This window comes from Petaurus breviceps, unplaced genomic scaffold (assembly GCF_028583685.1).
Source record: "Petaurus breviceps papuanus isolate PSGF00001 unplaced genomic scaffold, PetGlider_PUasm1.0 76, whole genome shotgun sequence".
Taxonomy (NCBI): domain Eukaryota; kingdom Metazoa; phylum Chordata; class Mammalia; order Diprotodontia; family Petauridae; genus Petaurus; species Petaurus breviceps.
Window position 1 is genome coordinate 29,866,461 of NW_027186473.1, and position 27,979 is coordinate 29,894,439.

The following is a 27,979-nucleotide window of genomic DNA, read 5'->3' on the forward strand; positions in this document are numbered from 1 at the left end:
GTATGGGACTGCTATTTTGGGCAGTGGGTAGAGGGAAAAAGGGGAGAAAATTTGTAACTCAAAAAATGGCAGAAATGAATGATGTAAATCTGAAATTAATGAATCATTTGCAAAATGGAAGAAAAAAAGAATGCCTGGATTTTTAAATTTATTGAATAGCTATACATTTCCCTGAAACATGACACTCAGTTTTTCTGGTGTGGTGGTTCTTGGTTTTAACCCCAGCTCCTTTGAATGCCAGAATGTCATATCCGAAGCCCTTTTATCCCTCCATGTAGAAGCTGCCAGATTCTGTGTTATCCTGTTTGTGTTTCCACAGTATTTCAATTGTTCTTTTTTTTTTTGTCTGCTTGTAATAGTTTCTCTTTGATCTGGGCACTCTGGAACCTGTCTATAACATTCCTAGGAGTTTTATTTCAGGATTTTTTTCAAAAGGTGATCAGTGCATTCTTTCAGCCTCTATTTTGCCTTCTGGTTCTAAAACATTAGGGCGATTTTCCTTGAGAATTTCTTGAAGGATGATTTCTAGGTTGTTTCTTTGATCATGGCTTTCAGGTAGTGCAGTAATTTTAAATGATCTCTCCTGGATCTATTTTCCAGGTCAGTGGTATTTCCAACGAAACATTTCACATTGTCTTCAATTATTTTTTTCATTTATTTGGATCTCTTTAATAGTATCTTGATTTGTCATAAAGTCATTAGCTTCCATTTGCTCCAATCTAATTCTGAAGGAATGATTATCTTCAGTGAGCTTTTGAGATTCTTTTTCTATATGGCAAATTCAGCTTTTTAAGGCATTCCTCTCATTGGATTTTTGAGCCTCTTTTGCCATTTGAATTAGTCTATTTTTAAGGTGTTTTCTTCAGTCAGGTTGTTGACTCACTTTTCATGATTTTCTGATATGATAATGCATATCCTCACTCCTCTTTCCAACTTTTCCTCCACTTCTCTTTTTTGGTTTTCAAAATTCTTCTTAAGGTCCTCTATGTCCCATAACCAGATCATATTTTTCTTGGAAGCTTTTGTTACAGGAGTTCTGACTTCTTAGTATTCCTCCTGTTCCATGCTTTGAACCTTTTTGTCCCCCAAATAGGAGTCTAAAGTCAGATTGCTGTGCTTGCTTTGCTTCCTTTGCTTGATCATGTTACCACTCAATTACTTGACACGAGCTTTCTGCCACAAGAGAACTCTCCTTCCAGAGAGGAGAGCTTTTTCCCAAATTCTGTGGTTTTTACAGCCATGAGAGGTATCAGTTGGGTGCCCTCTCTGAAGCCTCCATCGGCTCTGGAACCTGCTCACACACCCAGGATGTCCTCCCTAGACAGTAATCCATATCCAAGCAAAAGTGTTTACCCCTCAGAATAGTTGCTTGTTCCCCTACAATCTGTAGGCCAGGAGCTCTGATACAGCCACATGTTGGCAGCTGTATGGCACCCGCACCTCAGATGATGATTCTTATGGGGGCAGAGGCTGGACCACACCCTGTCCCCTCCAGTTCCAACAGAGTTCAACACAGACCTCTCACTTTTTCTTTGCCATTTATTGGTTTATAATTCTGGAAACTGCCACAGCTGCTTGAGATACACTCTCCTAAAATCCATTGCAGCCACTGGTCTGGCCACCCTGGGTCTGAAACTGTGGACTTAAGTGGGACTGGGTTCTCCTCTCAGCATACTAAGAAAGACCCTTCCTGCTGGTCTGCCAGGCTGTCTTCTTAGGGAGATTTGTTGCTCTCTGTCACTTTGTGGGTTCTGTAGCCCTAAAGTTTATTTATAGTCATTTTTGTAGGTATTTGAGGTGGTTATGGGGGGAGCACACAGTTTCTTCCTGCTTCTATGCTGCCATCTTGGCTCCTGACTCTTTCAAGCATTCTTGATGAAAAAACCAGAGGTGAACAGAAAATTTGACTTTCAAATACAAAAATCAAGAGACACATGAACAGGTAAACAGGAAAGAGAAATCATAAAAAACTTATTAAAGTTGAACTATTTACATTTGTACATGGAAAACAATAATTCTAAGTCACAACACTTTCCTCCATATGAAGAGAGTTGACGTGTGTGTATATATATATATTCATATATATGTATGTATGTATGTATAGGTGGGTTGATGTATATGTGTGTGTGTGTGTGTATATATTTGTGTATACATGTATACACAAACAGAGGCCACAGATAAGTTGAATATGAAGGATGATATCTCCCAAGTAAAATTAAGAGGTAAGAGAAGTATATATTGGCAGAAGGAGAAATGGAGAGATACAACAGGGTAAATTATCTCATGTAAAAGAGGCAAGAGAAAGCTGTTACAATGCACAGGAAGAACAGGAAGGTGAAACCTTTCTCTCATTGGATTTGGCTTAAGGACGGAATAACATAAACACTCAGTTGGGTATCTTACCCTATAGGAAAGTAGGGGGATGGGGATAAGAGAGGGGGTGATGGAAGGGAGCACAGGTTGGGGGAGAGGGTAGTTAGAAGCAACATCTTTTGAAAAAGGACAGGGTCAAAGGAGAATATAGAAGAAATGGGGGATGGGATAGGATGGAGGGAAATATAGTTAGTCTTTCACAACATAACTACTATGGAAATATTTTTCATAACTAAATATGTACAACCTGTATCTAATTGCTTATCTTCCAAGTGGGGGTGGGTGAGGACAGAAGAAGGGAGAGAATCTGGAACTCAAAGTTTTAAAAACACATGTCAAAAGTTGTTTTTACATGCAACTGGGAAAAAAAGATATATAAGCAATGGGCTATAGAAATCCCTCTTGCCTAACAAGAAAGTAATGGAGCATGGGTACGGCATATAAGAGAGGGGAGATTGGGAGAAAGGGTATTCAGTATGCTTGCTATCTTTGGGTGGGTTCTAGGGGAGAGCTTGGGAGAAAATCTGTTACTCAAAATCTTATGGAAATGAATGTTGAAAACTGAAAAATAAATAAATAGACTAAATAAATAGAGCTCATTCTAGTCTTTATGTTGAGCTATTGCTATATAAGGGGGAAGAATGAGTTTAAGTAACTAAAGAGCATTGGCCTCAGGAAGCCTGGCTCCTATTTTATTTACTTGCTTGATGACCCTGAACAAAACAATTCAACTCTCTGCAAGACCCCAAGTCTCATCCTCTGTAAAATAAATAACTTGCAAAAGGTGATCTCTAATATTTCTTCCTACCCTAAAGTCCTGTGATAAAAATTCAAAGAATATTCATTGAAAAAAAAAATGAGTGGATAGAGTCTGGTTCTGAAGCCAGGAAGATAGGAATTCAAATCATTTCTTTATTTAACACAACTAGCTGTGTGACTCTGGTCAAGTCATTAAACTTCTAATTGACTCAATTGTTTCATTTATAAAATGAAGATAATAATAGCATCACCTCCCAGGTTGTGAAGATTAAATGAGAAAATATTTTTAAAATGCTGGACACAGCACTTGGCACATAATAGGTGCTATATAAATGATGCTAGTGTTGTTATTTATTATTCTACATCATAATCCTAAAGGAATGAGGAAAAGTAGAAAGTAAATGAGATCGAATTATTTATGACTTACCTTGATGACAAAATATCTGTGAGGGAGATTTTTCTCATTTTTTCTTCTTAACTAAAGGAAAATAAAGTAAAGGCACAACTTTTGCCCAAGTATTCCATTGGGTCCTGGTGGTTTTCTCTCTCCTTGGTGTTTTCACACTCTACACTGTTTTAATTTGCACCCACTCATAGGTTGCTTGGCAAACATGAAATATTTTTCAGATGTGTGGGTTGTGCTCAGCATACAGTGGGAACTTGGTAAATTAGCTGCTGGGTTCATGGTGGTAGCTGAGAAATCTTATTTTACCTGCAAACACGGAAAAAAGATATCATGGCCATTTTTATGATTATATCCTCTAGCATTCATTTTTAGATTGGCCAACATTGAAAAAACATCAAATTTTGTCTCATGTCTATAAAACTTTGCTGCCATTAGGGGAAAGTATACATGTAGCATTCTTTTTGTGAACACGTTTTTCACGGATTATCAACTTCATAGACAGAAGAGGGGAAGGCATGGATAGGTGGCACTTCATTTGAAGATGATCTAGGAATTTTTAAGAGGCTCCAAGTGAGATCTGCTGCAACCAGGTAATAGATTGTGTAGCCAAGAAAACTAATGCCAATTTGGGCTACCTTAAGAGAGCAGGACTAGAGATATGATGTTCCCAATATCCTTTTCTCTGGTCAAATCACATCTGGAAGATTGTTTCTTGTTCTGGGTAAAACATTTTATGACATATATAGGTAAACTAAAAAACCTTCCAGAGGAAGGAAACTAGGATGGTAAAAGGCCTTGAGTCCATGTTTTATGATGATCAATTGAAGAATCTAGGAGTGTTATACCTCAAGAATAAACTTAGCAGAGACATGATAGCCATCTTCAAGTACATGAAAAGATATTAGGTAAAAGGAATTAGCTTCATCTAAGAAGTCAGAAATAATAACAGCTGGTGTAAACTACAAAGAGGAAGATTCAAGACCAAACTCTCTAATGATTAGGCCCCAAAGTGATGCAAGCTAGCACAAGTAGTTCTGATCTTCCCCTCCCTGAAGGTACTCCAGCAAAGAATGAATGCCCACTTGTAAGTTATGTTATAAAGGACATTCATGATCATGTAGATATAATACTAGGCCCTCTGCAGTGTAAGAATCAGGTTCTAATTTTTTTTTTCATGATCTTGGAGTGGATAAATACTTTCTCTGAAACTTAACATCTTAGAAAGTTTATCAGGACATTGAGAAGTAAAATGACTTGCCCATAGTTACATGGACGGTTTGTTCTAGACACAGAACTTGAACCCAAGTATTCCGGTCTTGCTGACTCCAAAGAAAACACAAAACAACTGTGCACCATGGACCTACAATTTCTTCCTTTTTCATCTCTTAGAATCCTTAGCTTTCTTCAATAGAAGAAAACCTCAGGTGTCACCTGCTATAGGACGTCAGTTATTAGTGCATTCTTCCTCCTAAAATGAACTTTTTATTTACTGATCTGTATACATATTTTATCTGATTCAATAGAATGCAAGCTCCTTGAAGGCAATAGATATTTCCTTTTATTTTTGTTTATTTTCTGACCCAAGAATAGTGATTTTTAATGTGGTGGATGTTTAATAAGTGTTTATTTAGTTGGATTGAATATTTTTTCACAGAGTATTAAGACCACAGAATTTGGGATCAGAAAGTCCAAATCTAATGTAATTAAGTTGCATGACTCTGAACATATCAGTTGATCTCTCTAAGCCTCAGTTTCTTCATTGGTAAAATGCGTATAATAATATCTATAGTAGCTATATTTCATAGTTTTATAAGAATCGTGTGGGAGTAATAAATGTAATTAATACCTATTATATTTATTGTATTGATATTATTTATAATTTCATATAACATTGTATATAAATACATACATACACAGATATTTATATGGCAATACATAGAGATATACCTATATTTAACTATATATCTATCTATAAGTGTATTTCCTTTTTTTTTTTTTTTGCTTTCCTTTTGGAGGGGAGGGCAGGGCAATTGGGGTTAAGTGACTTGCCCAAGATTACATGGCTAGTAAGTGTTAAGTGTCTGTGGTTGCATTTGAACTCAGGTCCTCCTCACTCCAGGGGTGGTACTCTATTCACTGTGCCACCTAGCCACCCCTATAAATTTATTTCTATCATTCTATTCAGTCAGTCCATAAGCATCTGATAGGGGAGACAAGAAGCAAACAAATATGTACAAATAAGTTTTATGCAGGAAATAATTAAAAGAAGGAAAGCACTAGAATTTGGAGGGTTTGGGAAAGTTCTCATGTAGATGAGTTATTAGTTGGGAATTAAATCTAGGTAAACCAGTAAGTTGCAATGAGGAAGGAGAGTGTTCCAGGCCTGTGGCACATACAAAGAAAATATCTGAAGCTGAGGGATGGAGTGTGTTGTTAATGGAACAGCAAGGAAGACAGTGTTCCTAAATTGAAGAGTTCATGGTAAGGAGCAAGAATTAAAAAAAAAAAGTGGGGGAGGAGGATTAGCTTATGAAGGGCTTTGAATGCCAAATAGAGGATTTTGTATTTGATTCTGTGGGTGAAAGGAACCACTGGGTTTTATTCAGTTGAGTGATATAGTCTGACCTGTGCTTTAGGAAAATCACTTTGCCAGCTGAAAGGAGGATGAATTAGAGTAGGGAGAGATTTGAAGAAGCGTGAGCCAGCATCAGTCTATTGAAAACCTGTGGGTGTGAGATAATAAGAGTTCATGCCAGAGTATCGGCAATGTCAGAAGAAAGGAAGAGGAGCATTAGAAGAATGTTGCATATGTAAAGTTTTCAGATCTTGGGAGGCGAAGAAAGGAGAAAGTCCAGGGTGGCACCTAAATGATGATCCTGGGCATTTAGGAGTATGGTGTTACCCCCAACAGTAATAGGAAAGTTAGACATGGGAGGGCTAGAGGGGAAAGATGATTCTGTTGGATATATTCAGGTTCAAATATCTATTGGATATTACTGAATGGAGGTCAACAGAGAAGTGAGGGTGGGATAGGCAGGTTTCAGATTAATTAGTTAAAGCCAAGGGAACTAATGACATCATCAAGATCTATATCTAATTCATCTTTATTTATATGTATTAATATCCCTATTTGTGTCATTGTATGTATCTCTATCTTTATCTGTTTTTGTATTTGTAAAAGACAGAGAGGCAGACAGAAGAAAGACAAATTCAGAGAATGTTGAGAGGACTGGACTTTTTGCTGGGAAGAAGGTTTCCTTTCACAAAACACTATACAATACAGGGAACTTAGGAGTCTTCTGTTTCTGTGATTTCACTGGTGTGTAGGGTGAGAAACTCCCTCTACAAATAGAGATCAGGACCTTTGCTACAACTTCTCATTTTAGAAAATTGACTAGAACCCTTAGATCCTAAATGACTTTCCCAGTTCATGAAACAGTACATGTTGGAAGGAGAATTGAACTGGGGTCTCCCTAACTCTCAAGTCAGTTCTCTGTCCACTATGTTGTTATACTTCTTCCTTAATGTGTCATATATTATTTTATATCGGTGACATTGTTATAATTTAATCGAATAAAAGTTTTGAACATTTCATGAAAATCAAAGGGATCTCTAAGTAAACATTTATACTCATTTAAAAAGACTTGCACCTGTCTAACAGTATTAAGTTAATAGAAATACAGCATGAAACTCTGAAAAATTGCTACTACAGAAGGAGCGATATGATTGATAGATAATTAAAGAATAATGATAGACCAGAATTTTGTGAGCTTACAATGGAATTTGTGGTTTGCATTACTTATTAATGTTATTGAGAAAAGATGTTGCTTAGAAAAATATTATGTACATTATCTTCTTCCAAGTGTTTTCTAATATTTAATATATTTATTCCTCCTGAATCTTTTTTTAAATACCAAGCATTGGAAATAATTCAAGATTCAATGTTTTCTGTAAAGAACCTTTTAAGTATGTCACATTAATCTGATCCTAAAACATTCTGCTATATTTTATTTATAGAAACTATGTACTGCATCTAGTTATTTTGTGACAATGGAACAGATTTTTTAAAGTGGGTATACATATTGAGAAAAGTTCTACAGGAAACATTCTGGTTGCTTTAAAAATTCTCTCTGAGCAAAAAAAAGAAAAGTTAACTCTACCCAAGTTTGAGGCTATTGAAGAAGTACTCTCAGATCCCAACTTTGGAATTTCTCATGGAATATCATCAATATGAGAGGTCACACTCTCCATATTCAACATCACATGAAAAACAAAATAAGATCACACCAATGCTTTCTGGGCAAAAATTCATACTTTCCCACCACACTGTGTACTGCAGGGATTCTAGGAGCCTGCTGTGTCTGATATTGGGGTCCTAATGACTCAGTTGAATTTAATAATAAGATATCTAAGATATCCATGGGACTTGGCATAACTTCAACATTTGAACTTGTCAATGGAACTAGAGTCAAATTCCTATATTAATAAAGTCATGTTCAATACCACGGTTGATTTTTAACACAATCTACTCAGTAGATAAAAAAATTAACTCTGGAGACATTGTTGCAAAATTTCTCAAAAAAATCATTGGAGGGGCGGCCAGGTAGCACAGCGAGTAAGAGCACCGGCTCCAGTGTTGAGAAGACCTGGAGATCGAATCCCGGGCTCAGACACTTAGCACCCACCCAGAAACACCTGGCCGTGTAACCTTGAGCAAGTTACTTAACCCCAATTGCTTAGGGGTGGCCAGGTGGCTCAGCGAGTAAGAGCACCGGCTCCAGTGTTGGGACGACCTGGAGATCGAATCCCAGGCTCAGACACTCAGCACCACACCCAGAAATAACTGGCCGTGTAACCTTGAGCAAGTTACTTAACCCTGATTGCTTAATAAATTAAAAAAAAATCATTGGAAATATCAAGGAGAGTAGTAGTAAACTACACAGAAACACAGAATTTGATTTTACACAAGATTGTCCCAGTGTGTGTTATAGTTCTACTGAATAAAGGACTAGAACAGGAATTCTTAACTTTGATGTATGTCATGGACTCTTTGGCAGTATAGTGAAATCTATAGACCCACTTTCAGAATAATTTTTAAATCTATAATTTAAGGAAATGTTAAATTTTAGCTAGAGCTTAATGAAAATAAAGATGTATTTCCCCCCATCCAAGTTAACACAGACCCTAAAATATTTCCATGGAATCCTTAGTGTACCATAGACTACAATCCATAAGAAACCCTGACCAACAGTCAGAGATTGGTCCAAAGACAACAGTCTACATCAGGATTCATCCTTCTGCTTTTCTTTAGTTATATATTCAAAAAGGTGCACTATCAAAATACATTAAATATTGATGCAAGTGTCAGACTTTATTCGACAATTTTTTATAGGTCAAGAGGTGGCTTATATCTGAAAGATGCAGGATTTCTTAGGCCTGCCTACACTGCTTCTCCACTTCCTTTCTTCAGAATGAAGTTTTGCAAGTTACAAATCCCATTGGATAGAAATTCCTGACAAGCATGTGAGTTTTAGTAGAGCCAATTGATTCATATTAAAATATGAATCAATAGCCAAATACCATTGTTGAGAAAGGTAACACAGTCTTGGGTTATGGGAAGAGAGATATAGCTCCTTGAGTGAGAAGGTGGTTCTTTCATTGTATTGTGGTCTGATTGTTGCTACTACTGATTGTTCATTTTCATAGAGGACCCATATCACCATGGGATGATGTCTTGACTCGATTATTAATTGAATTTACTTGTTAGGCTCCGGAGAGATGTATTCAATTCTGTGAACCATATTTTAGGAGGAGCATCAACAAGTAGAGTATGTCAGAGAAAAACAACCAAGTTGCAAAGTGACTTTAAAGAAAAAACTCATTCATACAAGTAAAGAAAAAAATATTTACTGCACACTGACTCTATATCAGGCACTGCACTAAGTAATAAGATAACAAATACATACCACATCTCTCTATTTATGTTTACATAGCACTTACATGTATGCATATATGTATATATACATAGACCTATACAATCACCCACCCCATATGCATATGTGTGTATACAAACACAAACACACACACACATACTGTTCTTCATGGAAGGCATCATTCTGTTGTACCCAAACCCAAATCACATGCCACCTGATTTGGAGCCCATCATTAAGCCATTTTATATTTGTCTTTGTCTCTATCCTACACCCTGTAATAGCTTGAAATAGCTTAAGGCATGGTCTTAGGTATTGCCCAAGGCATAGTCCCCTAACCCCCTACTTCCTGAATTAGCATTCTGTATATCATCACTATGTACAAGGATCAGTCCTGGGGTTATGGTACAAGTTTATCTTAAGAAGAGACCAACCTGTATTCAGAACATGATCCTAGCCTGCCCCCATTACCCAATTTCCCTCCACCCTGTACTTAGAATATGACCCCTAGACTGTATATCACTCTGTACCCTCTGCCCTGTTCTGGGTGGGACCTCCTTTACTGGAAAAGTTGCACCCTTGTTCCCTTACGTCATTATCCCTGAGCTATGGACATAACAAATGGCAATTGTTGGCTTCTGTACGTCATTCCTTATGCTAGCTCCCTGCCCCAATTGTGGTTTTTGTGGTTTTAGCCTTTATAAGCACAGTATGTACCCCAATTAGGGGCTGCCTGATTTTAGTGTATACTCCAGGCAGTTGTGCACTTAATCAATAAATCCACACCTAAATTTATCTTGAACCCAGGTCTTAGCTCACTCTTATTCTCTGCACAACTGTTCTTGTTATTTTCTTTCCTTGTGCTCCTTCTCTGATTACTGTAGTTCCTGGAATATAGTAAGTAAGTATCAAATAATCACCAGCACACAGACTTAGTGACATGTGGATAGATAAATATACTGCTAGAAATATAACTATAAAATATCTATACACACATATATACATATGCATATATATTTATGTATGTATAGGATGTATTCATATGTGTATATGTGGGTGTGTGTATGCAAAATACAAAGCAATTTCTATGAGGCAGCTAGATGATTCAATGGGCAAAAGTGCTACATATGGAGTCAGGAAAAACTAAATTGGAATCTTGCCTCATATACTTATTAGCTGTATGACACTAACAAGTCACTTATCCTTTTTAAGACTCAGTTTTCTTCTCTGTAAAATGGAGCTAATAATAGTATCTTTTACACAAAATTGTTACAGTGTTCTGCTAACTCAAAGTGTTCTATTAATTTCAATTACTATTATTATTACCATCATCAAGTTGGGGGAGAATCACCACCCCTTATATTGATGTTGGTACTTGAACTGAGGAAACTATATTGTTGGAGCCTGATGGAAGTTAGGGATTATATTAGAAAGGGAGTATATTTTAGGTATAGGAGAAAGCCTATGCAAAAATACTGCAACTGGAAATGAACTGGAAATGAACTTGCATGAGCCCCAGAAAATAAGTCAATTTGATTATCATGTAAAGTACATTTGGGGAAATAATTTGCAATAAGACACGAAAGGTATACTGATATCAGATTGTGAAAGGTTTTAAATGCCAAATCCATATTTTATATTTTATTTAAAATATTTTTAATGATAATTTTTTTTCTCTTCTTCCTTCCCCTTATTTTTTTAAATTTTTTTTTAGCAATTGGGGTTAAGTGACTTGCTCAAGGTTACACGGCCAGTTATTTCTGGGTGTGGTACTGAGTGTCTGAGCCCAGGATTTGATCTCCAGGTCATCCTGTCACTGGAGCCTGTGCTCTTACTCGCTGTGCTACCTGGCCACCCCACCTTCCCCTTATCCTTGAGAGAACAAAAAAAAAATAATATCCTTGAAACAAACATGCATAATCAAGGAAATAATTTCTGATATTATAACAGTACCTAGCACATAGTAGGCATTTAAGTTGATTAAGATTACCCATTTCATACACACACACTTATACACACTCATTTGAAAGAACTGGAAATATTTAACTTAGATACCAGAGGATTCCGGTTTCTTCAAATATTTGATGGTGTGAAAGCTAATTAGGAGCATAGATCTTTACTTGGAAGGGACAAGATAGGCCAGATTTCTCATTTTACAGATAAGGAAAATTGAAGACTAGAGAAGTTAAGTAACTAGAATTCTGCATGATTCAAGAAAAGAGAATTAGGACAAGTAAGTAGAAAGTGTAAAAAGACATTTAGACTTTCAGGAAAATTGTTCCAGTTGTTAGAACTATCCCAATGCAGTATAGTTTTGTTTTAGAAAATTATTGATTTCCCTTCATTGGACTTATTCAAGCAGTACCTGGACTATCAAAGTGTTGATTCCCAGACCTGTCAGTGCAGGAGGGGACTCTGTTGGAACTGGGTGAGAGAGAAGCCCATTCCTGTACAGGGCCTGCACCAGTGGCACCAGCAGCAACTAGTCCTGGGACTATCAGCCCAGAGACTGAATGTTTGAAAGTCACCTATTTAAATTCCCAGGAGCAAAGATGGCAGCATAAACAGTAAGTCAATCACCCTCCACTGTCGACCTTGAAGCACTCAGGGAATATTGATGCAGAAAAACATCCTGGAATTGTGGGGTCAACAGAAAGGGTACTGATGTCTTTTAGCTCAAGAGGCTAGTTGGATTAATGTGAAATTTCCCTGCTGCTGTGGCTGAAGGGGACCAGTCAGGTTGGGAGATATCCCAGCAAGCCAGCAGGAAGGCACACCTCATTGGACCAGCTGGATATCCTGAGCCCCAGGGTGGTGGAACTAGAAAGTGACAACATGAAGTCCTCAGGAATACCTCCACACAGCCAAGGAATCAGCAGACACCAGCACAGGTCGTAATCCACCAGTGGTTGAGCCTACCTGTGCTCTAGCAAAGCCCTATGGGAGGAGACCTCCAGCAGTTATACCACCCCTCACCCACACCTCAAACAAAGGTCTTCAGTGTTTTCCCAGGAAAATGCAGAAAGACTTCACCTGGCCTCACCACAAAACAGTCAGTTCCAGCTCAGCACCAGGTAAGTTATAGCATTATATAGCTTCCTCCTGTCAGAACCAGAGGCCATAGAAAACAAAACCAGTAAACAGGACCCTTGCTTCCAGCACAAATAGCATGGGACAGAGTCCTCTTTGCCCCAGAAGCAGAGATGTATTTTAAAAGCCACAGGAAAAAATCACAATGAGCAAAAAGGAACTTAGAAAAGCAAAGACTGTAGATTCTTACTATGGGGACAATGAAGATCAAAATATGAATTCAGAAGAGGACAGTATTGACATTTTCCCCATCTCTGAAACTCCAAAAGGGAATGTGAACTCATCTCAAGTCCAAAAAGCTTTCTTGAAAGAGCTCAAGAAGGATTTTAAAATTGAAATTAGAGAGATAGAAGAAAAATGGATCAATTCTTTTAAAAATATAATTGACAAAATGGGAAAAAATTTTACCCAAGAAAACAATCCCTTAAGAAGCAAAATTGGCCAATAGTTAAGGAAGTACAAAATCTAACTGGAAAAAAAACAACTTCTTAAAAAGTTTTTAAAAAAGTAAAATTTAAATGGAAAAGGAGATACAAAAGCTAACTGAAGCAAACAATTTGTTAATAATTAGAATTGGACAAGTAGAAAATAAAGAGGCATCAAGAATCAGTCAAACAAAATCAAAAGGACAAAAATATAGAAGAAAATGTAATGTATCTCATTGTAGAAACAACTGACCTGGAAAATAGATCCAGGGGTGACAATTTAAGAATTATTGGTTTACTGGAAAGCCATGATAAAAAAAAAAGAGCCTGGAGGAATCTTCCAAGAAATCATCAAGGAAAATTCCTCCAGGGTCCTGGAACAAGAGTCATTGAAAGAATTCACTGATCACCTCCCGAAAGAGATCCCAAATTGAAAATGCCAAGGAATATTGTTTCTTTTTTTTTTTAAGCAATTGGGGTTAAGTAACTTACTCAAGGTTACACGGCTAGGTGTTTCTGGGTGGGTGCTAAATGTCTGAGCCCGTATTCGATCCCCAGGTCATCCCGACACAGGGGTTGGTGCTGTTACTTGCTGTGCTACCTGGCCGCCCCACCAAGGAATATTGTAGCCAAATTCCAGAATTATCAGGTCAAGCAGTCAGAAAGAAACTGAATTGTTTTTGCTTTAAATTTTATGTTTATTTTTAGTTTACATAATTCATTTACACAAGATTTTGAGTTACAAATTTTTCACCCATCTTTCCCTACCCACCAGCCAGAACAGCGATCCCACTGAATACTCCCTCTCCAAATCTGCTCTTTCTATATCATCCCCCATTTCCCCCTACAACTTTCCAGTAGGCAAGATGGATCTCCATACCCCAGTGCCTGTATATATGTGTGTGTGTGTATAAATGTATATGATAATAATAATTTTTTTAACATTTGATTTTAAAAATTTGAATTCCAGATTCTTTCCCTTCTTCCCTCATCACCCACCCTTAGTGGGAATATAAGCAATTCAATATAGGTTGTACATGTATAGTTATGCAAAACATTTCCAAAGTGGCTATATAGTGAAAGACTGACTATGTTTGCTTCCATCCTATCCTGCCCCCCACTTCTTCTACTTTCTACTGACCATGTCCCATTGAAAAAAGGGTGTGCTTCTAACTACCCACTCCCCCCTATCTGCCCTCACTTCTATCATCTCCCATCTTATCACCTTACCCCCTACTTTCCTATAGGCTAATATACCCAATTGAGTGTGTATATATTCCCTCCTTAAGCCAAATTCAATGAGAGTAAGTTTGCCCATTACTTTTTGCCTTTTTGTTCTTCCCTTCCCTTGTAAGATCTTTCCCTTGCATTTTGATATGAGACAATTTACCCTATTCTGTCTGTCCCTCTCTCTTTCTCATTATGTTCCTCTCTCACCTCTTAATTTTATTTTTTAAATACCATCCCTTCCTATTCAATTGGTCCTATGCACTCTGTCTATGTAGACCTGTACCCATATATACACTCACATATGTATTCATACACAGATATACCCTCCTATATAGACATATATATATGTCTATATAGTGTGTGTATACATTTATATTCCCTTCAACTATCCTCACAATGACACATTGACAAAAAGTTTCATAAATTATAATTATTGTTTTTCCATGTAGGAATGTAAATAGTTCAACTTTGATAAGTTCCTTATGCTTTCTTTTCCCTGTTTACCTTCTTATGCTTCTCTCCATTCTTGTATTTGAATGTCAAATTTTCAATTCAACTCTGTTTTTGTCATCACGAATGTTTGTAAGTCCTCTATTTCATTGAATGAAAATATTTTCCACTGGAACATTATACACAGTTTTGTTGGGTAGGTGATTATTGATTTTAACCCTAGCTCCTTTGACCTCCAGAAAATCATATTCCAAGCCCTTTGATCCCTTAATGTAGAAACTGCTAGGTCTTCTGTTATCCTGTTTCCACAATATACAAATTGTTTCTTCTTGGATGCTTGTAACATTTTCTCCGGGATATGGAACTCTGGAACATGGCTATACTTTTCCTAGAAATTTTCTTTTGGGGATCTTTTTGAACAGGTGATTGGTGAATTCTTTCAAGTTCTATTTTTCCCTCTGGTTCCAAAATATCAGGGCAATTTTACTTGAGAATTTCTTGCAGGATGATTTCTAGGTTCTTTTTTTGACTGTGGCTTTCAAGTAGTCCAATCATTTTAAAATTATCTCTCCTGGATCTATTTTCCAGGTGAGTGGTTTTTCCAATAAGATATTTCACATTGCCTTTTATTTTTTCTTTCATTTGTTTTGATCTGTTTAATAGTGTCTTGATTTCTAATAAAGTCATTAGTTTCCATTTGCTCCAATCTAATTCTGAAGGAATGAATCTCTTCAATGAGTTTTGATATTCTTTTTCCATCTGGCAAGTTCAACTTTTTAAGGCATTCTTCCTATCATTGACTTTTTGGGCCTCTTTTGCCATTTGAGTTAGTCTATTTTTTGAGTATTTATATCTGAGTATTTGATTTTAAAACTTTGAATTCGAGATTCATTCCCTTCCTCCTTTGTCACCCACCCTTACTGGGAAGATGAGCAGTTCAGTAGAGGTTGTACATGTGTGGCTAATGCAATAGAAATAACATAATAGATATATTGTAAAAGACTGACTATATTTCCCTCCCTCCTATGCCACCTCCCCCTTGTTCTATTCTCTACTTTGATCCCGTCCTTTTTTAAAAGTGGGTGCTTCCGACTTTCCTGCAGCCTGTCCTCTCTTCCATCATCCCCCCTCTCATCCCCTTCCCCCCTACTCTCCTGGAGGGTGAGATACCCTATTTAGAGTGTATTTCATTCCCTCCTCAAGGCAAATTCAATGGGAATAAGGTTGACCCATTCCCTTTTGCCTTCCTATTCTTCCCCTTCATTGTAACCTTTTATCCTTGCCTCTTCTATATGAGATAGTTTGCCCCATTCTGTCTCTACCCATCTCTTCTCATTATATTCCTCTTTCACCTCTTTATTTCACCTTTTAAGTATCATCCCTTCCTGTTAAATTGGTACTGTGCCCTCTATTTATGTATACCTGTAAACATATATACACCCAACCACATATGTATTAATATGCCCATAAGCTACAATTATTGTTTTTTCATGGAGGAATGTTAATAGTACAACTTTGATAAGTTCCTTATGATTTCTTTTCCCTCTTTACCTTCTCATACTTCTCTTGCTTCTTGTATCTGAATGTCAAATTTTCTATTCAGCTTTGGTCTTTTCAGCAAGAGTGCTTGAAAGTCCTGTATTCCACTGAATGACCATATTTTCCCCTGATACATGATGCTCAGTTTTGCTGGGTAGGTGACTCTTGGTTTTAATCCCAGCTCCTTTGACCTCTGGAATATCATATTCCAAACCCTTCAATCCCTCAGTGTAGAAGCTGCCAGATCCTGTGTTATCCTAATTGTGTTTCTACAATATTCAAATAGATTCTTCCTGGCTACTTGTAATATTCTCTCCTTAATCTGGGAATTCTGGAACCTGGATATAATATTCATAGGAGTTTTCTTTTTGGGATCTTTTTCAGGAGGTGATGGGTGGATTCTTTCAACCTCTATTTTGCCATCTGGTTCTAAAACATCAGGGCAGATTTCTTTGAGAACTTCCTGGAGGATGGTTTCTAGGTTCTTATTGTGGCTTTCTTATGGCTTTCATGTAGTCCAATAATTTTTTAAATGATCTCTCCTGGATCTATTTTCCAGGTCACTCGTTTTTCCCATGAGATATTTCACATTGCCTTCTATTCTTTCATTTGTTTGGATCTGTTTAACAGCATCTTGATTTCTCATCAAGTCATTAACTTCCATTTGTTGCAATCTAATTCTGAAGCAATGACTCTCCTCAGTGTGCTTTTGAGATTCTTTTTCCTTCTTGCAAATTCGACTTTTTAAGGCATTCTTTTCCTCATTGCCTTTTTGAGCCTCTTTTGCCATATGAGTTAGTCTATTTTTAAGGTGTGATTTTCCTCAGTCAGGCTGTTGACTCTCATTTTGTAATTTTCTTGCATTGTTCTCATTTCTCTTCCCAATTTTTCCTCCACTTCTCTTATCAGCTTCTTAAGGTCCTCTGTGGCCTGTAACCAGCTCGTATATTTCTTTGAAGCTTTTGTTGCAGGAGTTCTGACTTCAATGTCTTCCTCCTGTTCCATGCTTTGATCCTTTTTGTCCACAAAATAGGAGTCTAATATTGGACTCTTCTGTCTGCTTTGTTTCCTTTGCCTGTTCATATCACCCCTCCATCACTTGACTTCTGGGCTTTTTGCCACAGTAGGTGTCTGCCACCAGACAGGGGAGCTTTCATTCCAAATGCTGGGGTTTTCTCAACTGCTGGAGTTATTAGATAGGTTCCCTCTCTGAGGTCTCCACATGCTCTGGCAATCTGGATCCACACCCTATGACTTCCACCCTAAACTCCAATACAGATCCAAGAAGGTTAAAGCACGTGTGATTACCCCTCACACTGGTGCTTGGTCCCCCTTCACTCAGCAGGCCAGTAGCTGAAGCTTCCAAGTGTTGCGGGCTGGCTTTGCTGGTGTCTCAGCAGGTTCTCACTCCAGGAGCAAAAGCCATGTCCTCCCAAAGTCCACACTGCACTGATCTCTCACTTTGTCCTTCGCATGTATATGTTGATAAATCTGGATATGGCCAAAGCTGCTGCTGATCTGGTGTACTTCTGGCCCATGGCTGGTCAGGCCCACCTGGGGCTAAAGCCTTGGCGTGGGGCTGGGCTCAGCTCCTAGAGAGCTGTGCTGGCTGATTCCTGCCAGCCTGCCAGGCTGTCCTCAGTGGGGGGTTAGCTTCTCTATGTCATTTTGTGGGTTCTGCAGCTCCAAAGTTTGTTCGGAGTCCCCTTTTTACATGGATTGGGGAAGGTGGAAGCTGGAGCAGTTGGTACATCCTGCTTCTACTTCACCATCTTGACCTAGTCTATTTTTTAAGATATTATATTCTTCAGTCAGGTTGTTCATTTTTATTTCATGATTTTCTCTCATCATTCTCTTTTCTCTTCCCAACTTTTCCTCTATTTCTCTTACTTGGTTTTTAAAATCCTTCTTGAGTTCTCTATGGCCTGTAACCAGATTATGTTTTTCTTGGAAGCTTTTGGTACAGGAGTTCTGACTTAGTTGTCTTCCTCCTGTGCTTTCCTCCTTTCTGTCCCCAAATAAGGAATCTAAGTTTTGATTCCTGTGCTTGCTTTCCTTCTTTTGCTTGCTCATATTGCCACTCAATTACTTGACATTTGAACTTTTGCCACAGTAGAACTCTGCTTATAGAAGGGAGAGCTTTGTCCCAAATTGCTGGGGTTTTCACAGCTGCCAGAGGTATCAGTTGGGTGTCCTCTCTGAAGCCTCCATAGACTATGGCATCTGGTTACACAACCCTGGACATCCACCAAGACTGAAATTGAGATCCAATCAGGTTAAAGCAAGAATTATTACCCCTCTGGATGGTCTCTTGATCCTCTTATGATCTGTAAGCCAGGAACTCTGAAGCAGCCAACCATGGCAGCTACACGGCCTGCAGGGAATCAACTGTTTCTTCACTTCTTGCACAGGGGCACTGGCCAGACAACAGTCTTGGTCCCCCTCTTCCCACAGGGATCACACTGTCCTCTCAGTTGGTCTTTGGCATTTGTGGGTTGATATTTCTGGAAACCACCACAGGTGCTAGTAACCCACTCTCCCTATGTCTGATCCAGCTGCTGCTAGTCAGAGGCTGCCCTGTGGCTAAAACCGTGGGATCATGCAGGGCTGGGCTCTACTCCCAGCTTGGTGTGATGGACTATTCCTGCTGGCCTCCAGGCTGCCTTCCTTGGGAGATTTGTTTCTCTCTTTCACTTTGTGTGTTCTGTAGCTCTAAAGATTGCTTAGACTCATATTTTATAGGTTTTGAAGTGTTTATGGGGGGGGGGAGCACACCATGTCCACCCCCCCATCTTGGCCCATGATCCCAGAAGAAAACTATTTAAATATCATGGGACCATAGTCAGGATCACACAGGACCTTGCAGCTTCTATATTAAAATATCAAATGGCTTGGCATATGATATCCCATAAAGCAAAAGAACTTGGATTATGCCCAAGGATAAACTAAACAACAAAACTGAGCATAAACTTTCAGGCAAGGAAATAGTCATTGAATGAAATGAGGGACTTCCAGACCATCCTGATGAAAAGTTCAGAGCTCAGTGGAAAATTTGGTCGTCAAAAACAAGACTCAAGAAAGGGCATAAAATAGTAAACAGAAAAAAAATATTATTCAATAATGGCAAACTGTTTACTTCCATATATGGGAGGAGGATACTTATAAAACTTTAGAATTTTATCTTTATTGTGACATCAAAAGGGAAAAGCATAGATCTATGCTGTGGGTATAAATTAATTGATGGGATGATAAAAAACCTAATTAAAGGTTCAAAGGGATTATAATGAGAGAAGAGGAAAGGTGAAGGCAGAAAACAATGAATTACATCACATGAAAAGGCAGAAAAATATATTATGGTAGAGTGAAAGAAGAGAGGGAGATTAGCATTGTTTGAACTTTTCTCTCCTCAATTTTGGTTCAAGGAGGGAATAACATACTCAGTTAGATCCAGAAATCTAATTTTCCCTATAGACATTAGGAGAGGAAAGTGTGAAGAAAATGGAGCAGAACTGATATAAGGGAAGGAATATTGAGGGAGGCAGTGATCAAAAGCAAAAATTTTGAAGAAGTCAAGGGAGAAGAGAAATAAAAGCATAAATAAGGCTGGGATGAGGTGCAGAGAGTGGAGAGAAATACCCCGATAGTAATCATAACTGTGAATGTGAATGGGGTTAACTCTCCCATAAAATGGAAGTGAATAGTAGAATTCTACAATATGTTGTTTTCAAGAAACAATTGAAACAGGGGGATGTGCACAGCATAAATGTAAAAGGCTAGAGGAGAATATATTATGTTTCATCCAAAGTAAACAAAAGCAGGGGCAGCAATCCAAATCTCAGACAAAACAAAAGCAAAAATAGATCTAATCCAATGAGATTAGGAAGGAAACTATATTCTGCTAAAAGGTACCATAGACAAGGAAGTAATAATTACTAACCATACATGCACCAAGTGGTATAACAAGTAGATTCTTAGAAGAGAAGTTAAGGGAGTTACAGGAAGAAATAGATAGCAAAACTATACTAGTGGAGGACCTTAAACTTCCCCTTTCTGAACTTGATAAATCTAAACTCAAAATAAACAAGAACAAAGTTAAGGAGGTTAATAGAATTTTAGAAAAGTTAGATATTGTAGAACTCTAGAGAAAATTGAACAGGGATAGAAAGGAATATATGTTTTTCTGAGGTACATGGCATATACAAAAAAATTGACCATGTATTAGGGCATAAAAACCTCACCATAGAGTTCAGAAATATTAAATGCATGCTTTTTCAATAATGATGCAATAAAAATCAATTGTAACAAAGTGCCTTGGAAGGTAGACCAAAAATAATTGGCACTTAAATAATCTAATTCTAAAGAATGAGTGGGTCAAACAACACATCATAGAAATAATCAATAACTTCATTCAAGAGAATGCCAGTAATAAGACAACATACCAAAAATTATGGGATGCAGCAAAAGCAATTCTTAGAGGATTTTTTAAAATCTCTGAATGCTTAAAAAATAAAATATAGAAAAAAAGGATATCAATGAATTGGGTATGGGACTGAAAAAGCTAGGAAAAAAATGAATTGGGCAGCTAGGTGGTGCAGTGAATAGAGCACTGGCCCTGGAGTCAGGAGGACCTGGGTTCGGATCTGGCCTCAGACACTTAATACAAAAACTAGCCATGTGACCTTGGGCAAGTCACTTAACCCCAAATGCCCTCCAAAGAAAAAAAAAGCAAAAAAAATTAAAAATCCCCAATTGAATACCAAATTAGAAATAGTGAAAACCAAAGGAGATATTAATAAAAGTAAAATTAGGTAAGGTATTGAACTATTAAATAAAACTAAGAATTGGGTTTATGAAAAATATAACTAAGTGGGTAAACCTTTGGTTAATTTCATTTAAAAAAAGGAAGAAAACCAAATTACCAGCATCAAAAAATGAAAAAAGTCAATTTGCTACCAATGAAAAGGAAATTAAAACAATGATTAGGAATAATTTTTCCCAACTGTATACCCACAAATTTGACAACCTTAATGAAATGGATGTATATTTACAAAAATATAAAATGCCCATATTAACAGAAGAGGAAGTGAAATACTTAAATAACCCTGTCTCAGAAAAAGACTTTGAACAAACCATCAATGAATTCCGTAGGGAAAAAAAAAAATCTCCATGACCAGATGGATTTACAAACAAATTCTGTCAAACATTTGAAGAACAACTACCCCAATTCTACATAGGCTATTTGGGAAAACTGGCGAGGTCTGAGTCCTACCAAATTCTTTTCATGATGCAAATATAGCATTGATACCAAAACTGGGAAGAACCAAAACAGAAAAATGAAATTATAGACTAATTTCCCTAATGAATATTGATGCAAAATTTAAATAAAATATTATAGCAAATTATCATGAGAATAATACACTTTGATTACATAGGATTAATACCAGGTATTCAGGACTGGTTCAATATTAGGAAAAGTATCAGCATAATTGATCTTATCAATAACAAAACTAACAGAAAGCTTATGCTTATTTCAGTAGATGGACAAACATCTGACAAAATACAACACCTATTACTTATATAAACCCTAGAAAGCATAGGAATAAATGGAGCCTTTTTATTAATTTTGGATTTTTTTTGCTTTAAGGAGGGCAATTGGGGTTAAGTGACTTGCCCAAAGTCAGATGGCTATTTTTTGCATGTTTGTTGAATGTCTGAGGCCAGATCTGAGCCCAGGTTGTCCTGACTTCAAGGCCAGTGCTGGATTCAGTGCACCACATAGCCACCCAAAGTGGAGTCTTTTTAAAATGATAAGTAGCATCTACCTAAAACCTTCAGCAAGCATTATATGTAATGGGGATAAATTAAATGCATTTACAATAAGATCACAGTTGAAAAAAAGTATTTCCATTATTATAATTGTTATTCAATATGGAACTAGGAATTTTAGATTTAACAGAAAGAGAAAAAAAGAGATATTAAAAGAATTAGAATAGGCAAATAAGAAACTGAGTTATCAGTCTTTGCAGATGATATGTTGATATACTTAGAGAATCAAGTAAAAAAAAACTACTTAAATTAATAAACAACTTTAGCAAAGGTAGAGGATATAAAATAAGTCGATATAAATCATGAGCATTTCCATATATTACTTACAAAGCCTAACAGCAAGAGATAGAAAGAGAAATTCCATGTAAAGTTACTGTGGACATTATAAACTATTTGGGGGTCTACCTGCCAAAACAAACCCAGCAACCATGTGAACATAATTACAAAACACTTTTCACACAAATAAAGCTAGATCTAAATAATTGAAAAAAACAAAACAAAACAAAACAAAACATCAGTGGCTTGTGGCTAGGCGAAATATTACAATTCTACACAAATTAACTTACTTTATTCCATGCCATACCAATCAATCTACCAAGAATTCTTTTATACAGCTATAAAAAATAACATCAAAATTCACCTGGGTGAAGAAAGGTTTCAGAATAACAAAGAAATTAATAAAAAGAAATTCTGGGAAGATGGCATAGCCATAAGAGATCTTGAATGTTATTATCAAAACTACTTCGTACTGACTAAAAAATAGAGTAGTCAATCACTGAAATACATTAGGTATGTATGACCCAGTAGTCAATTATTATAGCAAGCTATTGTTAGATTAACCCCAGCTTCTGTTTGACAAAAACTACTGGGAAAACTGGAAAACAGTATGGGAGAAACTGGGCATAGACCAGTGTCTGACATCATATGCCAAAATGAAGTCCAAATGGGCACATGATTTAGATATAAAGGTTGATACTATAAGCAAGTTAGGGGATCAAGGATCTGTCAGATTTATGGATAATGGAGAAATTTCTGACCAAGCCAGAGACAGAGAACATTATGAAATGTAAAATGGATAATTCCAATTACAGTAAATTGAAAAGTTTTTGCACAAACAAAACCAATGCTACCAAGATTAGGAAGGAAACAGAAAGCTGGGAAAGAATTTTATACCTAGCGTCTCTGATAAAGGCCCCATTTCTAAAATACATAGAGAACTGAGGCAAATTTACAAGAATACAAATCATTCCCCAAATGTTAAATGGTCAAAGTATATGAAGAGGAAGTTTTCAGAGGAAGAGATTAAAGTGATATATAGTCATATAAAAAATGCTCTAAATTACCCTTGATTAGGGAGATGCAAATCAAAACAACTTTGAGGTTCCATATCACACCGATCAGATTGGTTAATGTGACAAAACAGGAAAATGACAAATCCTAGAGAAGATGTAGGCAAATTGGACCAGTAATTCCTTATTGGTGGAGTTGTTGTTATGTTATTCAACCATTCTGGAGAATAATTTGGAACTATTCCCAAAGGGCTATAAAAATGTGCATACCCTTTGACCCAGAAAAAACTCACTTCTAGGCTTGTATCCCAAAGATATCATAAAAATGGGAAAAACGGATCCACATATACAAAATTATTTATAGCATCTCTTTGTGGTGGCCAAGAACTGGAAATTGAGGGGATGCCCATTAATTGGGGAATGGCTGAACAAGTTGTGATATTTGAATGTAATGGAATACCATTTTGCTATAAGAAATAGAGACCAGACAAACTTAAAAAAATAAAGAATTTCTTTTGTTCTTTTTTTTTTTGCTTTTCTTTTTAGGGCAATTTGGGTTAAGTGACTTTCCCAAGGCCACACGGCTAGTTTTTGTGTTAAGTGTCTGAGGCCAGATCTGAACCCAGGTCCTCCTGATTCCAGGGCTGATGCTCTATTCACTGCACCACCTAGCTTCCCCATTCCAGAAAGACTTTCATGAAATGATGTTGAGTGAAGGGAGCAGAACCAAGAAAACATTGTACACAGTAACAGTCACAGTGTGTTATGATTGATTTTGAGAGATTTTGCACTTCTCAGCAATGCAAGGACCTAAAATAATTCCCAAAGAACTCATGATGGAAAATGCCATCCAAATTCAGAGAAAGAACTATGGAGTTTGAATGCAGAGCAAAGCAGACTATTTTCTTTTTTGTTTTGCTTTGTTTGGTTTGCTTTTCTCTTTCTCATGGTTTTTCTTATTCATTATAATTCTTCCATACATCATAACTAACATATAAATGTGTAATGGGAATGTATGCATCGGTTCCATATTAGATTGCATGCTGTCTTGGGGAGGGAGGGAGGAAATGAGGGGCAAAGAAATTAAAACTTATGGAAGTGATTGTTGAAAGCTTAAAATAAATTAACTAAGAAAAATAGGAAAAAAAAACCTTTCCAATTAGATACTAGATCATCATCATCATCATCACCAGTACTGTAAGTGGCAATTATGTAGAGCTTCGTGGTTTGAAAAATGTCTTCCATCTTTCAAATACTCTCAACCCCTTAAATTTGGAAATATTAACAAATGAATAATCTATTGAATGAATAAAAAAAAAAACAATTTTCAACTGCTTACTTTGTGTCACACACTGTGATTAGTGCTATGGATTCACATAAAGAAAGCAAAACCATCTCTGCTCTTAAGGGCAACATACTTACCTTTATTTTATAACCCCATTTTATAGATGAGAAAACCCAGGCTGAGAATGGCAATGTAATTTTATAGGATAATACAATTATTAAGCCTCTAAGGAAAGATTTTTGAGGAAGCTAGATGGCATGGTGGATATTATGCTGGGACTGAAGACAGAAAGACTCATTTCCCTGAGTTCAAATCTGGTCTCAGAAACACTACCTATATGACCCTGGGCAAATAATTTAATCCCATTTGTCCTCATTTCCACATCTGTAAAATGAACTAGAGGAAAAAAATGCAAACCACTCGAGCATCTTTGCCAAGAAATCCCCAGGTGGTTTCATGAATACTCAGACAAAACTGAAATGACTAATTAAGAAGAAGAAAGGATTTGAATCTCATTATTCCTATCTCCTTGTCCAATACTTTATTGAAGAGTAAAAGGCATTGCAAAAAAATTTATTTAGACTGTGAGTCAGCAGTGACCATAACTTGTTTAATTGACATTCTCTCCAGTAACAATTTTACTTTTGCTACACTTTTAAGGTTGATGTAACATAATACTTCCTTCCTGCTACTACTTACCATGTTTCCCCGATAATAAGACACTGTCTTATTATTTTTTTGGACAGAAAAACACCAGAGGGCTTATTTTCAGGGGAGGGCTTATTTTAATGAACATTGACAGCAATTTTAATAAACAGGTAAATGTGAACAAAAAAAATGTACCTTTATTCAATAAGCAAATCACTGGGGAAGAACAGGATGACGCGCTCACTGCTGCAGCTCTCATTGGATGCAGCTCGGAGCGCGGCGTGCGTTTCACCGGGGGGGTTGCATACATAGGGTACCGTAATGTAGCGTGTAGCGCAGGGGATCACCTTCACTACAGTAGCAATCTCAATAGGGCTTATTTTCGGGGGAGGGCTTATTTTAGATGAATCTTACACAGTAAGGGGGGCTTATTTTCGGTATAGGTCTTATTATCGGGGAAATACGGTAGGTAGGTAAAAAGTTCTCAGCCTCATTCTAACTGAGGGTTTAAGAGTTTAGGTGCTTTATTAGAATACAAAAAAGGTAGGTTTAGAAACTTTGTTAGATGCTTGTGATTTTATATTTCAAATTAATTAAAACAAAATTTCACAAAGTTGTTGAGCAAGTTTCTCACCAAAGAGATAAGGTTCACCAAGGATGGTTCTGCTACCAGCCCATTTGCTATTTCAGTTCACCAATTGCTCATTTTTCCCTGATTATACACAGGTGCCTCTTTCTACTATTTGAATTGTCATGATTTATTTTCAGTGTTTTGATAAGGAAGGCCATTATTCATATATGTAAATTGGTTATGGTTTGGAACTTCATTAAGCAGGAGTGCTTCTAGTCTTTCTTATATTGCACAGGTCTTTTGTAAGTGATAATTATTGCTCTCTTTCAAACTATGTCCAAAATAGAAGAGAGTATACATTCTCTAGTGGCACTTAAAAATCAGCATGGTTGGGGAGCAATGGACAATTCAGCATTTAAAAACAGAAAATTAAATTGTAATACAATTTTAAAGTACAGAGTGAGATAATGTAAATATTACTTTTCCATAGCAAATCTCTAAACAACTGGTGAACCTGAAAATGAAAAGCATCTTTAAAAAGTGATTTTTAAAATGCAATTAAACAATTTTATCTCATTTTGCTTTCTTCTTTTATGTTTCATCTTACCTTTCTAGTACATTTACTTCCTAACCTAGCAAGATCCCATCATCATTGGTACTCTGTCATTATCATATGCTCCTCTTATTAAAGGAAGGAACCATAATCTCTGAAAGCTCCACTTAAGGACCCAGCTCTGATTTCTCCTCATTTCTCACTTGGATGCATTACTCTGAGACATTTTTGCTATCCCCATTTGTAGGTATCTTTGCTGTCCCCATGACCCCACTTTACAGCTTCCTTTTATGTGTTGTCTTCCTCTTCAGACTGTAAACTCCTTGAGGGTAGGAAGTGTCTTTGTTCTTTTCTTTTTTATTCATATTATTAGCACTTAGAATAGTACTTGACCTATAGTAGGTGCTTAATGACTATGACTCAAGATATTTACTATTGCCTTTTATACATCCAAAATACTAGGTAGGGAAAAGTATAACAATGAAAAATTACATTGAATGTTTTACTTTAATTTGCCATTAGGGCAGATATATAATCCCACTCAAAAGGACTGGAAGTAGAAGATATGATTGAAGAAAGAAAATAACATTCCAGTGGAATGTAAACTCCTTATTTTGTTTTGGCCTTTGAATACCTAGCACAGTGCTTTGCACAGAATAAGCATTTAATAAATGATGAAAATAATAAATTTAAGTAGTTGCTGAGGTCACTAAAAGTACTTGCATACATAGACCTCCATCTCTGCAACTTACTAACAGTGAGATCTTAGGCAATTAATATAGCTCAAATGAGCACAAGTTTCCTAAATTTTACAATGAGGAGATGGTGGGAATGAATGATTCCATTTGAGACACATTGAGTTTGATGGCAAGTAGAAATTTTCTTTTTTTTTCTTTTTTCAAATCCTTTATTAACTTGTGATTTACATCATTCATTTCCGCCATATTTTGAGTTACAAATTTTCTCCCCATTTTTCCCCTCCCCACCGCCCCAAAATAACAGTCCCATAGGATATCCCCTCCTCCAATCTGCTCTCCCCCATATTTTCTCCCCCTTTCAACTTTTCCAGTGAATCTTTATGCCCCAGTTCCTGTATATCTTGTTTCCCAATTACATGTATAACAGTATTTATATATATATTTGATTTTAAAACTTTGAATTCCAGATTTATACTTGTTGCAAGACTCTGTGGATTGTTCAGGCACAATTCCTGGCCACAGTCCTAGAATAAGGAAGAGCACTGGCAGAAGTGTGGATCCTGGTAACAGTTTCAGGGCAGAAAAGACTTCTCCCTGATCAGGACTCAAGCCCAGAAAGCAGGGACAATACCTGTTCTTGGATCTTACCACCTCAGAAGAACTGAAAACTTAAGGACCACCCAGAACTAGTTCTAAACAGCAGGTCAAAGAAGAATGCAACTTTACTATGAAAGTCAAGAAATGAACTTGAAAAATAAGCAAACAACAAAAAAAGAGGACCTAATCAGAGAAAGTTACTGTGATGACAGAGATCAAAGCATATAAAGTAATATCCATGTTAAACATATATAAAACAAATGGTATACCATACAAATTCTTAAAAGAACTAAATGAATTACAAGAGGAA